At 48.1% G+C, this 15,465-nt stretch overlaps 1 protein-coding gene and 1 non-coding gene across 2 annotated transcripts in view; both read right to left on the reverse strand.

The window, feature by feature from the left end:
• Positions 1-15,465, reverse strand: part of LOC126272036 (guanine nucleotide-binding protein G(o) subunit alpha) — a 929,986-nt gene that overhangs the window by 774,313 nt on the left and 140,208 nt on the right. The gene's annotated exons all lie outside the window — the stretch shown is intronic.
• Positions 1,045-1,121, reverse strand: Trnat-ugu (transfer RNA threonine (anticodon UGU)). Its single transcript has one exon. It is a non-coding gene; the product is annotated as a tRNA-Thr (tRNA).

Here is a 15,465-nt window from a genome sequence, read left to right on the forward strand (position 1 = left end):
TGCATTGTCCTGTTGGAACAGCAAGTTCCCTTGCCGGTCTAGGAATGGCAGAACGATGGGTTCGATGACGGTTTGGATGTACTGTGCACTATTCAGTGTCCCCTCGACGATCACCAGAGGTGTACGGCCAGTGTAGGAGATCGCTCCCCAAACCATGATGCCGGGTGTTGGCCCTGTGTGCCTCGGTCGTATGCAGTCCTGATTGTGGCGCTCACCTGCACGGCGCCAAACACGCATACGACCATCATTGGCACCAAGGCAGAAGCGACTCTCATCGCTGAAGACGACACGTCTCCATTCGTCCCTCCATTCACGCCTGTCGCGACACCACTGGAGGCGGGCTGCACGATGTTGGGGCGTGAGCGGAAGACGGCCTAACGGTGTGCGGGACCGTAGCCCAGCTTCATGGAGACGGTTGCGAATGGTCCTCGCCGATACCCCAGGAGCAACAGTGTCCCTAATTTGCTGGGAAGTGGCGGTGCGGTCCCCTACGGCACTGTGTAGGATCCTACGGTCTTGGCGTGCATCCGTGCGTCGCTGCGGTCCGGTGCCAGGTCGACGGGCACGTGCACCTTCCGCCGACCACTGGCGACAACATCGATGTACTGTGGAGACCTCACGCCCCACGTGTTGAGCAATTCGGCGGTACGTCCACCCGGCCTCCCGCATGCCCACTATTCGCCCTCGCTCGAAGTCCGTCAACTGCACATACGGTTCACGTCCACGCTGTCGCGGCATGCTACCAGTGTTAAAGAGTTCGTTGGAGCTCCGTATGCCACGGCAAACTGGCTGACACTGACGGCGGCTTTGCACAAATGCTGCGCAGCTAGCGCCATTCGACGGCCAACACCGCGGTTCCTGGTGTGTCCGCTGTGCCGTGCGTGTGATCATTGCTTGTACAGCCCTCTCGCAGTGTCCGGAGCAAGTATGGTGGGTCTGACACACCGGTGTCAATGTGTTCTTTTTTCCATTTCCAGGAGTGTATTAATACCTTCAGGTGCTGATGGGCGTTGATATATATCAACTGAGACAGGTGGAAATGTGTGCCCCGACCGGGACTCGAACCCGGAATATCTCCTGCTTACATGGCAGACGCTCTATCCATCTGAGCCACCGAGGGCACAGAGGATAGCACGGCTGCAGGGACTATCTCGCGCACGCCCCCCGCGAGACCCAAATTCTCACCTTATATATCCACACACTACATTCGTAGTGTCGCAACCCAACACACTCATTACTCGTGGAAGACATTCTTACTAAGTCCCGTAAGAGTTCGAGTAATATGTGTGCATCCACACAGAAGACCAAGTTCATGGCCGGTATTGGCTCGAATGGCTCTGAGCACTATGGGACTTAACTTCTGAGGTCATCAGTCCCCTAGAATTTAAACCTAACTAACCTAAGGACATCACACACATCCATGCAAGAGGCAGGATTCGAACCTGCGACCGTAGAAACAGCGCGGTTCCGGACTGAAGCGCCTAGAACCACTCTGCCACAGCGGCCGGCCACAAATGACACCTTCGCCAATGTACTGCCCTTTTACAGCTTGTGCACACCATACTACTGCCATCTGTATAAATGGACTTTCGTCACCTAAGTATATAGGTCAGTAAGCTCCAGAACAAAATGTGGGGCAAGGTACTGGATGACCTGAACAGTCATACCATTCAGGCTGGGATCCCTCCCCCTCCTGAGAGAGCTGATCTTAGCTGCAAGCCCCTCTTCTGAGAAGGAGAGGACCCGTGCAGCGTTTCGATACTCCTCCTGCACCCTTTACTTGATCAAACATTGTTCTCATTATCAGTCTGTGCACTGTCGTCCGCTAACAATGAGCGGCATAGGAACAGGAGAGCTTACGTGAGAAGGGGTACTGGCGGAGGTGTGAGCACGAGCGGGTCAGCCCTGCTTGGGTAGAGCACTTCCCCTCGAAAGCCAAATGGTTCAGAGTCGAGCCAAAGTCCGGCACACGGGTTTGATCTGCAAAGGAGTTTGAAATTAGTGCGTACTCCACTGCGGTCTGAAAATTGTTTGTGGAGTATTTCGTTAATTTTGTGTAAGTCCTGGGTTGCAATTCTTACTGACCATCAGTGTTCAAACGCCAGTAAAGAAGTTGCGACCTCTTTGGGAGTACTTTCCGCGCTGCCGTTGTAACAGCCGCCAGCAGCGTGTGGCTGCATTTCTGAAGTTGTCGGTAAGAGGCTGTGGTTAAACTGTGCGGTGGTGGTTGGAGCAGCTCCGGCCTGCACGGCGGGCTGCGAAGCTGCGTCTCAACGAGCGGCCCGGGCCGCCGCTAGGTACCCCGGTCACGCCCGGCGCTCTAAGCCGGAAGCGCAGGGCAGGCGGGCAGGCAGGCAGGCAGCGCCCGCCCAGGAAGCTGGCCGCCGCACGCCTCGCGCATATCCCGCCGGCGGGCACTGCGCTCGTCAGCGCCAGGTTTCGCAGACTCGCATTCGAGGGGTCGGCGGTGCCGGTCCCCGTCTGGCCCTTCTCATCTACACTGCTGAGCCGAAACCTTAAGCCGTCGGCACACGGACCGTGCTGTCGAACGTTCACGTTGAGCGTGCCAAGTTCAACGCGCTGCTGAACGCCCAGGAGCGATGCGACTCGTGCATACGGTACGTGGGCCCCAACATGGTATACGCGATCGCAACGCACTCTAGCGGCACTTGAGGGATGTTTCTCGTTCGTAAATCACATTGTCTGCTCAAAGGGCGCGCTTAAAATTCCTACTTAAGCTCTATTAAATCGCACATTTCCTCCATCGTCCACGAAAAGGAAAGTACCATGCCCAATCAATAAGGACACAGGCTTATAAAAGTTCCATTACAAACAGTGCGGTACAAATTTAGAATACTTCCCCGTATAAATAAACATTATTTCATCATACCCAAAAAAATGGTTCAAAAGGCTCTGAGCACTATGGGACTTAACATCTGAGGTCATCAGTCCCCGAGAGCTTAGGACTACTTAAACCTAAGGACCTCACATACATCCATGCCCGAGGCAGGATTCGAACCTGTGACCGTAGCGGTAGCGCGGTTCCAGACTGTAGCGCCTAGAACCGCTGGGCCACATCGGCCGGCTCATCATACCCACATTTTAGTACAACCCCTAGGTCAGTCAACCCCGGGGTGGCCGAGCGGTTCTAGGCGCTACAGTCTGGAACCGCGCGACCGCTACAGTCACAGGTTTGAATCCTCTCTCGGGCATGGATGTGTGTGGTGTCCTTAGGTTAGTTGGGTTTAAGTAGTCTAGGGGACTGATGACCTCAGAAGTTAAGTCCCATAGTGCTCAGAGCCATTTGAACCATTTCAGTCTTTCTTGATCAGTGTTACTACTCAGTAGCAGAATCGTTGCAATACGTGAATTACGAAGCGTAAAAGAAAAAGGAGCAAAATATCTTTATACAAGTAGCGCAAGCTGTCATGTAGATTAAGCCAATCGAACAAAGTCACCCCTCATAACAAGGTGAACTTATATTTACATAACATCAAAAATGGTTCAAATGGCTCTGAGCACTATGGGACTTAACATCTACGGTCATCAGTCCCCTAGGGCTTAGAACTACTTAAACCTAACTAACCTAAGGACATCACACAACACCCAGCCATCACGAGGCAGAGAAAATCCCTGACCCCGCCGGGAATCGAATCCGGGAACCCGGGCGTGGGAAGGGAGAACGGTACCGCACGACCACGAGATGCGGGCTACATAACATCAATATTATAGTATATACTTACGTTAAACTAATAACAAAGTGTCAGAACCCAATAAAAACGCGAATGTTAGGAAAAAAAATTGGAAATGGCAATACGCGAAACACCGCCCAGTCAAACTCTTCTACAGCAGGCAGTGACGCTAGTCATTACGCTACAGCAATTATGTACTACATGTCAAATAATACATTCTTGAGATCTGCAGAAATCCGAAACGTAGATATGTTATTAATTGAAGTTTAATTATAATAAATTGTACCAAGAACAATGCGTTTTGGGTAGATCTTCACTGTGTCTCTGGTTTCAAATAGCCTACTCTCATAACACGCAAGTTACAATACTTCTTTTGCCACGAATATGTTTCTCATTATTTTATTGGAACGAGTCACACAGTTAACAACAAGTTTTCCAGTGATTTTCAATTTGCTGGTGTTCAGAAACAGCATATATACGTACAGGCTTGAAATGAATGCCAATATGGGGCCTCACAACGCTGTACTGAAGGGAGACGGCGAACGTGTGACGTAGGTGGCGTTGTGCCACCTCATTGGTCAACGCTCAGACGCACGCTCAGAATATCTGACATCCCAGATATTGCTCTGCACGTTCGGAAAGACTCAAGAACGTGCTATTCCACTCTATGACGTCAGAAACTCGGCACGCTCAACGCTCAACGTTCGGATGCACGGTCCGTGTGCCGCGGGCTTTACAATCGACGCCCACCACTTGGCGGAATGCGTCCTGGCGGGGTTCCGTGAGCGTGACACGGTAAGGTACTATTGATGAGAACTAAAAAAAAAAAAAAAATCGACTCATTCTGTTGTAGTTTTACGTATCGGTTGACTTATACATTCACTTTTGTGGGGCAGACCATTTTGTGGCTCCAACTGAATGAAAACAGTCGGCGCAGTCTAGCATGTCCAGTTTCGAGCGGAAACATTCGATCGTTTTGCCATCGTTAAATCATTATTGTAGACTGTACTGTGTTATTACCTGTCGCCACTGTTCTTGCCGTTCCGATATTTACTTTTTATTGGGTGCCAGTAAATAGCCGTTCATTTCTTCGTCCGTGTTTATGACTTTAGGTGTTTTCTTGACAGTGAAGTGTCCCGGCGGGGGTTCGGGCATAGGTGTGTTTGTTTGTCCTTAGACTAATTTAGGTTGGTTCAAATGGCTCTGAGCACTATGGGACTTAACATATATGGTCATCAGTCCCATAGAACTTAGAACTACTTAAACCTAACTAACCTAAGGACAGCACACAACACCCAGTCATCACGAGGCAGAGAAAATCCCTGATCCCGCCGGGAATCGAACCCGGGAACCCGGGCGCGGGAAGCGAGAACGCTACCGCACGACCACGAGCTGCGGACGACTAATTTAAGTAGTGTGTAAGCTTAGGGACTGATGACCTTAGCAGTTACGTCCCATAAGATTGCACACTTTTTTTTTTTTTTTTTTTGGCAGCGAAGATTGTTTCTGGATCAGAATGCCGAAACACTCAGCGGATTGGAAATGAAAGAAACCATATAGCTGGACAAAAAATGGTCAACATAAATTGAATCCGATCGACAGTAACCAAAAGGATGTTTCACATAATGAAACTATATTAATTAAAGAAATTAGAAGAATATTGACGAATGATGACAAATATTTCTGACAAAAAAAGAAAAAAACCTCCGACGAGTGATAAGACACTATGTGATCAAAAGTATCCGGGCACCCTCAAAAACTACGTTTTTCATATTAGGTGCATTGTGCTGATACAGTCTGGAACCGCGCGACCGCTACGGTCGTAGGTTCGAATCCTGCCTCGGGCATGGATGCGTGTGATGTCTTTAGGTTAGTTAGGTATAAGTAGTTCTAAGTTCTAGGGGACTGATGACCACAGCAGTTACGTCTCATAGTGCTCAGAGCCATTTGAACCAACCTACTGCCAGGTATTCCATATCAGGGGCCTCAGTACTCATTAGACATCGTGAGAGAGCGGAATTGGCGCTCCGGGGAGCTCAGGCATTTCGAAGGTGGTTTGGTGATTGGGTGTCACTTGTGTCATACGTCTGTACGCGAGATTTCCACGCTCCAAAACATCCCTAGGTCCACTGTTTCCGATGTGATAGTGAATTGGAAACGTGAAGGGACACGTACAGCACAAAAGCGTACAGACCGAACTCGTCTGTTGACTGACAGAGACCGCCGACAGTTGAAGAGGGTCGTAATGTGTTATAGGCAGACATCTATCCACACCATCACACAGGAATTGCAGACTGCATCAGGATCCACTGCAAGTGCTATGACAGTTAGGCGGGAGGTGAGAAAATTTGGATTTCATGGTCGAGCAGCTGCTCATAAGCCGCACATCATGCTGGTAAATGCCAAACGCCTCGCTTGGTGTAAGGAGCGTAAACACTGGACGACTGAACAGATGAAAATCGTTCGCCGGGTGTGGGTATGGCGAATGCCCGGTGAACGTCATATGCTAGCGTCTGTAGTGCAAACGGTAAAATTCGAAGGCGGTGGTGTTATGGTGTGGTTGTGTTTTCCATGATGTGGTGATGTTGTACACAACACAGACCTGCAATGATGTTTAAAGCACCTTCTTGCTTCCCACTGTTGAAGAGCAATTCGGGGATGGCGATTGCATCTTTTAATACGATCGAGCACCTGTTCATAATGAACGGCCTTTGGCGGGGTGGTTACACGACAATAACATCTCTGTAATGGACTGTCCTGCTCAGAGTCCTGTCCTGAATCCTATAGAAAACCTTTGGGATGTTTTGGAACGGCCACTTCGTGCCAGGCCTCACCGACTGACATCGATACTTCTCCTCAATGTAGCACTCTGTGACGAATGGGCTGCCACTCCTCAAGAAACTTTCCAGCAGCTGACTGAATGTAAGCCTGCGAGAGTGGAAGCTGTCATCAAGGTTAAGTGTAGGCCAACACCATATTGAATTGAACCATTACCGATGGAGGGCATCACGAACTTGTAAGTCATTTTCAGTCAGGTGTCCGGATACTTTTGATCACATAGTTTATCAGCAAGAGTGTCACCAAACAATTTCAACAATGGTGTCTTATATGTTTTGTGTTCACTGCACCTCAGCATTTACTGAGACGGAATTATTGGTGATGGGTGCATACGAGCGGGAAGAAGCATACGGAGCTTCAATAAATTTAAACAAAAAAGTTACTGTTAATGTATTTAAACATAGATTTATAAAGTAACAGCAGCTATCAACCTTTCAAAAGCAACTATGTATAGATATTTAAAACCAGAAGTACGAAAAATTGGTATTTTATTAAATACCAATACATGAATTTTGGAAATAGTTTATTTTTAAAAATATAGTTTTACGTTAGCCTCTCCCTGAAGTAAAAAACGGATGTAGTGTCTAAAAAAATGTCAGTCTTAGTCAAGGGTCGTGTATAATCGAAAACGCTCAAAAAGTATGTTAATAAAATCACTCAAACCCAGAGACTGAGTAAAAACATAACTGACCAGATATTAGTTTCATTCGGCTGTTTCGTTCGACTGAAAAAACCGACTGAATGAAAAAAATAACAATCGATTTGTCAATCGGTTTTTAAAATAATTTGATTGTGCCATCACGAGAAATTGTAGCTACTCTTGGAGGTCCAGTGAGCTGCAATTATCGCACGACAGCAAAACTTAGTAGATATACTAATGCTTTAATGGGGAACCTGTTTACGCTGCAAACAAAAATACAGTTTTTGTCACCAGGTGCAAATCTACCGCAGTACACTGTTTGTATGACGACTTTGGAAGATCGCAATAGTGTAGAATCCAGTGTTTTCGTGCAAGATGGGGCAACACTTCATGTCGTTCAGTGAAAGATCTGCTAACTTCAATGTTACTTATAGAGATTTCCCAGATGCATGACCTGAAAGATCACCTGATCTCAACCCATGTGATTTTTGGCTCTGGGGAGATATAAAAGAATGCCTTTAGCAGCCACACTTTCACTCTCTACCTGATCTGAAGGAACGCGTTGCTCGAATTCCAACAGAACTGCTGCGAGCAACTGTTTTAGGGATGAAGCATGTTGTCGACGTCTCCGGTGTTCATATTGAACAAACTGTGTTAGCGGCGGTTAATAATAGAATCAGCATTATACCTTTGTCACTTGGTCGACCTTTTGTGGCCACGTCTCGTTCCTACCCCACTACATGTGGAAACATTTCTATACGCCCTTCTTGCATTCACAGCGTCAGATTTGCACTTGATGGCCAAAACTGGAACTACTTTTTTTTTCCAGCGTAACTCTGTTCCGCATTAACGCGTTGGCATATCTACCAATTTTAGGTGCCATACGATGATTACAGCCCACAATGGACTTCTGCGAGTAGCTCCACATTAATTATAACCACATGGTATGTAAGCGGAACAAGTACGAATGGAGAATTACTATAGGGATAACACGGGGACACAAATGGGGAAACCCGCTCACAGAAGTGACATTGACAAGGGCTGATTTTTGTGGCCCAACGTCTGCGAACGAGCGTCTTGGAAAATGCCGAGGGTAGTCGGCTGATTGCGTGCTGCTGTCGAGAGCATGTGTGGGAAGTGGTTGAAAGAGCATGAAAGGAAGAGCAGACGACAAGGATTGAACTGCCACGCCTCGTCTCATAACGAGGACTTCGGAGGCTGGAGCGCTCTGTGAAGCCGGATCTGCGGCAGGTCTGACGACCGAGTACAATGCTAGTGCACGCGCAAGTGTTTCAGAACACACTGTTCGCCGTACATTGTTCAAAATGGGGTTGTGCTGCAGTCGGTCCCTACCTATTCCCATGTTGACACCGCTAGTTACGATTGTAGAGGCCATAGGTTCATCGAGACGTGACCGTGGCTCAATGATACGTGCTCCCTTGCCAGATAAATTCCGTTTCTTTTTATACAGATTGATGGTCGTGTTCAAACACACTGTCATCCACGCAAACGTCTCCTCGAGACAAGCACTGTACCAGGAACATAGGGCCTTTGGGGCAGTATTAAGCGTACACTCCACAGTGCCAGGCGGAGTATAGACAGGGTGTTACTCCACACTGCCAGGCGGAGTATAGACAGGGTGTCCCCCCCCCCCCCCCCAATAAAACACCAAAAAACTTCAGGGAGAGGTACCTTATGCAGAAATAGGCAAAAACGTTTAGTAAACATGGGTTCTAAATATCTTCCATACTATGAAACAGACCTCTTATACTGCGTAAGTCTTTCCTTTCCTTATTTTGGAAGGAGGAACAAGAAAAAAGGCCTAGTAATCAGGTGTGTTAAGTGCATACTTTAAGAGCTATAAGCACTTGTTCATCTTCGCTAGTGTGAAACACATGTCTTCTACTGTGCTCATAGCTTTTAAGGTATGTACTTTATAGATCATATTTACTAGACATTTTCTCGTTTTGGTCAATACTACCTACTACCAGAATATGAATATCAAAGAGCTTGCAGTAGAATAGATGTGTTTCATAATATCGAAGATGAACAAATGCTCATATCTTTTAACGTATGCGCTTTAGCGCCCTTATTTGTTAGACCTTTTTATTCTTGTTTTGGCGTACGAAACCCGTCCCTACAGATTGTTGTTTATTGGGTGGTTGGGGTGGGGGTGGAGAGGGGGCGTCCTGTATGTAGTTTTAAACGTAAATTTGTTCCCGGCGGCTACAGCTCGTTACAGTGTGCAAGACGGATTGCTATAGAAGATGTTGCAAGTACCAGCATTTACGACAAACTCCAGAATGATTGTCCTGCTTTCAATGAACGTCTCGCGTGCCTTAAAGACAAATTAGTGCGATTATAGTTCATACGGAAGCATAAAAGCAATCATATTCCCCTCGCTCCAGCGAGTGGAACAAAAAAAGGAACCATCAGCAGTGGAATAAAATACTCTCCGCCAAGTAATCAACTGTAGTATGCGGAATATATAGTTAGAGCGCCTAGAACCGCTCGGCCACAACGGCCGGCAGCCGTCGACAATTACATTACTTAGCTGCCAATAATTATAAGGAACTGATATTTTAAAATATATAAACGAACACATTACTTTAAATAAGAATATTTCTTCAACCATATAAAAAAACAGGGAAAGCTTCATAATTTCTAAGCACAGAAGCAATAAATTTTTCTTCACAACAAATGTTTGCCAACAGGTTTTTACAGTCAATACTTTCTGCAACACAGACATCGTAGAATGACTTACGGGAAAGAGTTCTGTATTATCACTATGTGTTATAAACAAGTCATCTGGTCACAGATACTTAGTGCAAGCAATAGGAAGGCAGGTTCCTAGTTAACCACTAAAATGATAAAATTATAATTATATTGATACCTTCAGCTGCTAACGGATGGCCGGTCAGGTGGCCGAGCGGTTCTAGGCGCTTCAGTCTGGAACCTCGCGTCCGCTACGGTCGCAGGTTCGAATCCTGCCTCGGGCATGGATGTGTGTGATGTCCTTAGGTTAGTTAGGTTTAAGTAGTTCTAAGTTTTAGGGGACTGATGACCACAGCTGTTAAGTCCCATAGTGCTCAGAGCCATTTGAACCATTTGATGATTCTATGAAGGTCTGTGGTCAGATTTTAAAGCTGCTTATTAAAATTAACGTTATCATACACAATAACTGCATTGTCACTCTTTAGTGAAAGACCGCACACGATCAGCCGCCGGCCGCGGTGGTCTCGCGGTTCTAGGCGCGCAGTCCGGAACCGTGCGACTGCTACGGTCGCAGGTTCGAATCCTGCCTCGGGCATGGATGTGTGTGATGTCCTTAGGTTAGTTAGGTTTAAGTAGTTCTAAGTTCTAGGGGACTAATGACCACAGCAGTTGAGTCCCATAGTGCTCAGAGCCATTTGAACCACGATCAGCCATAACATTAGGAGCATCTGCCTAATAGACGGAGCATCTGCCTAAGAGACGGTGTGTCCATCTTTGGCACTAATAATAGTGGCGATGCGTCCTGATACGGAAGCAGTGAGACCCTGGTAGAGTGCTGGAGAGGGTTGGCACCACATCTGCACTCAAGTCACCTAATTCCCATAAATTAAGGGGAGGGGGGATAAGATCTGACGCCACGTTCAATCAGATGTGTTCGAGCGTGTTCAGATCTGGCGCGCTGGGGGGCCAGTGCATCAACTAGAACTCACCACTGTGTTCCTCAAACCACTCCAACACAATCCTGGCACATTATCTTGTTGAAAAGTGCCATTTCCGTTGGTAAACATGATCGTCAAGGGTTATACGTGGTCTGCAACTAGTGTACGAGACTCCTTGGCCGTCACAGTGCTTTGCACGAACTCCACTGGACCCCTGGATGTCCACTCGAATGTTCTCTAGATTAGAACGGAGACACAGCCGCCAGCTTGCCTCCGTCCCGCCGTACATGTGTTAAGAGCTGCAGACCTGGAAGGTGGGGGATACGTTCCCACCCTCTGGTATGATGAAGAAGGTATCGTAATTAATCAGACCGTGCAGCGCTCTGCCACTGCGCCAACGTCCAGAGCCGATGGCCCATTTCAGTCATAGTTGCCGATGCCCTAATATTGACGTTGGCACTTGCTTGTGTCGTCGGGGCCGGCCGTTGTGACCGAGCGGTTCTAGGTGCTTCAGTCCGGAAGCGCGCGACTGCTATGGGAGCAGGTTCGAATCCTGCCTCGGGCATGGTTGTGTGTGATGCCCTTAGGTTAGTTAGGTTTAAGTAGTTCTAAGTTCTAGGCGACTGATGACCTCAGATGTTAAGTCCCATGTTGCTCAGAGCCATTTGAACCATTTTTTTAACACAATTCACAGACATTTGAAACATGTTCGCACAATTCCACGGATTACACTAGACACAGACAAAATGGCTCTGAGCACTATGGGACTTAACATCTGAGGTCACCAGTCGCCTAGAACTTAGAACTACTTAAACCTAACTAACCTAAGGACATCACACACACACATGCCCGAGGTAGGAATCGAACCTGCGACTGTAGCGATCGCGCGGCTCCAGACTGAAGCGCCTAGAACCGCTCGGCCACTCCGGCCGGCAGACACAGACAGTTGGGGCAGACATATTCCGTCCCGGAGGGGCGGGGGGGGGGGGGGGGTGGCGACAGAAAGGGCATACGGCCACTCCTTAAAATTAATACGCCAAATCCGGTTAACAATAACAGCAGACCCCCTGAGTCGGGATTAATGCTTGGAAAAAGAGAGATAGTGTGGCCAACTTATTCAGCTTAAGAAGGCGCGAAATGGGAAAGGACATGTTCGCAGTTTAGAGCAATGTGTACTACGCGCAGAAGAGCAACAATTCGGAGACAACGATTGTTTCTATCAGTACGGCAATACAAGCTCTCATAGAGCAGCATCTATGAAGCAATGGTTTGTGGACAGTAACATTGAAAGTGTTCAAATGTGTGTGAAATCTTATGGGACTTAACTGCTAAAGTCATCAGTCCCTAAGTTTACACACTACTTAACCTAAATTTTCCTAAGGACAAACACTCACACCCATGGCCAAGAGAGGACTCGAACCTCCGCCGGGACCAGCCGCACAGTCCATGACTGCAGCACCTTACAGCTCGGCCAAACCCGAGCGGCGCACAGTGACATTCCTGAAATGGACTGGCCTGCACAGACTCCCAAAGTGAACGCAATGGAACACCTTTGATATGAGTTAGAACGTCGACATTTGTCCAGACTCCTTCGTCCAACAGCACTCACTTCTCTGTTTTCGTTTGTTGAGGAAGAATGTGCTTCCACAGACACTAGTAACGTCATTAAAAGCAACCCCAGCAGAGATAAAGCCATCATCAAGGTGAAGGATGGACATACTCCATTTCCAGTAATAGGTGGTGACATTAGATGTTGAGTCCCGTAGTGCTCAGAGCCATTTGAACCATTTGAGTCGTCGGCTGCAAAGGACCATCGTTAGGAGTTTTCAGTGCACTGTGCATTCGGACATACTTGTACTCTGCCTAGCTTCAAAGTCTGACCTCATTCACGTAGGTCACACTGGCCACAGCGCCCTGGCCATGCACCAGTTGTGGTTTGTAGCTGTAGCCAATAGCACCCCACACCATAAGGCTTTGAGCTGGCGCTGTACGTCTTGTGCGAATGCACTCACTGTGATGCCGCTCCCCCTGTCTGCGACGAACCAAAATACGGTCACCATTTTCCAAACAGGCAGAACCTGGATTCGTCCCTAAACACTGTCTGATGCCACTCCTGTCGCTAGTGACGTCGTTCCACGCACCATTTCTACGTATTTAGCATGTCTCTAAACATTCGTCAAGGCAGACGGAGAAGTGGTCGTTGCGCTCGTAACCCATGCCGTGATAAACGACAACGGACTGTCACCCCTGGTAGTGTACGATGTGTTACACTGTTCCACTGTTGCGCCAGAGCCGAGGAGGTCTCAGAGCTGTCCTGCAGTGCCATTCGGATGAGGTGCCTTTGTGGCGCTAACTGACTCACCTCGTCGTGTTCTACGGCCTACCGTGAACCATTCTGCACACACTCGTTGCTCTGCCGAAGCATTTCGTCCGACAGGAGCAGCAGCTTCCCGGATAGATGCATCACATCCTCTCATGCCAATATTGCGCCCTCTTTCCAACTCAGTGAGTTGACAGCACGGTTCGCGCACACGTCTGCGAGGCATCCTGCACGTGTGGTCGAGTCATAATGCTCCATGACCTTCGATTTATAGCGACAACGAAAGCCGCAGGCATATTTTACCGGTAGGTGGTGTCGCGCCGCGATATTGATGTTAACCTTGAACCCACGGCCCGACCTGGTTTGATGCTAATGATTTCTGTAGAACATAAGAAAGAATATGTCCTGCGAATATGAACGTCCTATCTCTACTTGTTCAAAGGTTCTGTTTTTTTTTCTGAACATGAGTGTAGTTCCGCAACAGTTCGCCACCTGTCCTGTGTTACCAGTCTGCCCAGCCTACGATGTTCGACATCTGTAATGAGGGGTGGTCGCCCGACCCCATGACGTCTGGACGTGGTTTCACCTTCGTTTCGCCACGTGTTGAAGACACTCACCACAGCACTCCTCTAGCCCCTGACAAGTGGCGCAGTTTCCGAAACGCCCGTGCCGAGCATTCAGGTCATCACAATCTGCCCTCGGTCAAACACAGGTAGGTCGCACGCCTCTCCCATTATACACACGGACAGCACTCTCAGTGATACTACGTGTGCACCGTGCGTGTGTCTGACTAGATGTCATTCCTCGCCAGGTGACACTGCTATCGCCTGTACGGGTTTATATCGATAGTAGGTCGCTGATCATAACTTATGGCTGATCAATGTAAATGTTTGTAGGGAATTGTTTCCTAAGCCTTCTCATTCATATGAGGAAATCTCTGTGTTGCTGACCTTGGAACAAGCGAAAATTAATTGGTTAATATCTCCAACACCGGAATTATTGGAATCACGGGTGTCTGGTTGTACGCGGTACAAATAAGAAGGGAAGAGCCGGCCGCTGTGGACGATCGGTTCTAGGCGCTTCAGTCTGGAACCGCGCTGCTCCTACTGTCGCAGGTTCGAATCCTGCCTCGGTCATGGATGAGTGTGCTGTCGTTAGGTGTAATAGTTCTAAGCCCGGGGGACTGATGACCTCAGATGTAAAGTCCCATAGTGTTTAGACCCATTTGATCTTTTTGAGAAGGGAAGCTGACGTAGTCGAATATCATCCGACTGATGCACGTACATGAAGAGGGGATGAGGAACTCATGATAGGAAGAGAGGGAGGTCGGTAACCGTCAGTGGGGCAAGTGCTGGCAATAAACGGAAAAAGTTGGAATAGTAGTGGTGTCTTGGAGCTGGGCGAAACTAAATGAACACGGGTAGGCGCATAGTGGTTAGACGTAAGGCTTGGGAATGTGGCGCGTGCCGGCGCGTGAAGGTGGGGGCGTTTTATTTTTAGGGAACCGGAGGGGAGATGCGGCGGGGGGCGGGGGGGGGGGGGGGAGGGATAATCCCACGCTGCCTTCTAGAAGAGCGCCTCCACCTACAAGCCGGCCTACGTCAGCATCCGGCTGACCGGCTCACACACACACACACACACTTTCACATACTTGCTATAAAAGGTGAAGAAAAACAACGAGATAATAAGGCCAAATAAGATTAGATCGGAAAGGCACAGTTGGGAAGTACTGTCATAAAACAACAGCCAATCAGTAACGAGGGTGCGGAAGTGTCTCCCTTTATACTTAACTTGCTCTTTCACTTAAGAGAGCCGTCGTGTTCTCCAAATACACTTGGCGACGAACACAAATGTGGCGGGAACAGAACGTTCTACCACTGAAAGTACTTGCTGTTATTGGGGCGGCTTGTTAAGCGAGGAGCAACTAAACAGCTTCATAACAGGGAAATCTAAGTTTGGACAGGATCACTTGCACTAATATGACTATGAAAAGTGGTGAACAGTGGTTTAGTTCAGACTCCAGGGATCGATGGCTGACTTGGCTAACGGAATATGCAATCAGCTCTGCTGGCGGCAGAGGCAGAGATGAGCCCTGCTGCTGTCCTACGGCGCTGCTCACACGCGCGCACTGCGGCACTGCAATAACTGGCTAATCCAAGGGTTCTGTGGTCGAGTCCCTATGCGGATTTTTTTAAATATTCTACTTGCACGTTATTTACACTGCAAAATAATCGAAATATAATCAGTCTATTGTATTTCCTAATTTCGACTTTACATCACAAGACTGAAATATGGCGAGGGTTTCGGTGATAATTTGGGAAG

The sequence above is a fragment of the Schistocerca gregaria genome, chromosome 5 (assembly GCF_023897955.1).
Source record: "Schistocerca gregaria isolate iqSchGreg1 chromosome 5, iqSchGreg1.2, whole genome shotgun sequence".
NCBI classification, from domain to species: Eukaryota; Metazoa; Arthropoda; class Insecta; order Orthoptera; family Acrididae; genus Schistocerca; species Schistocerca gregaria.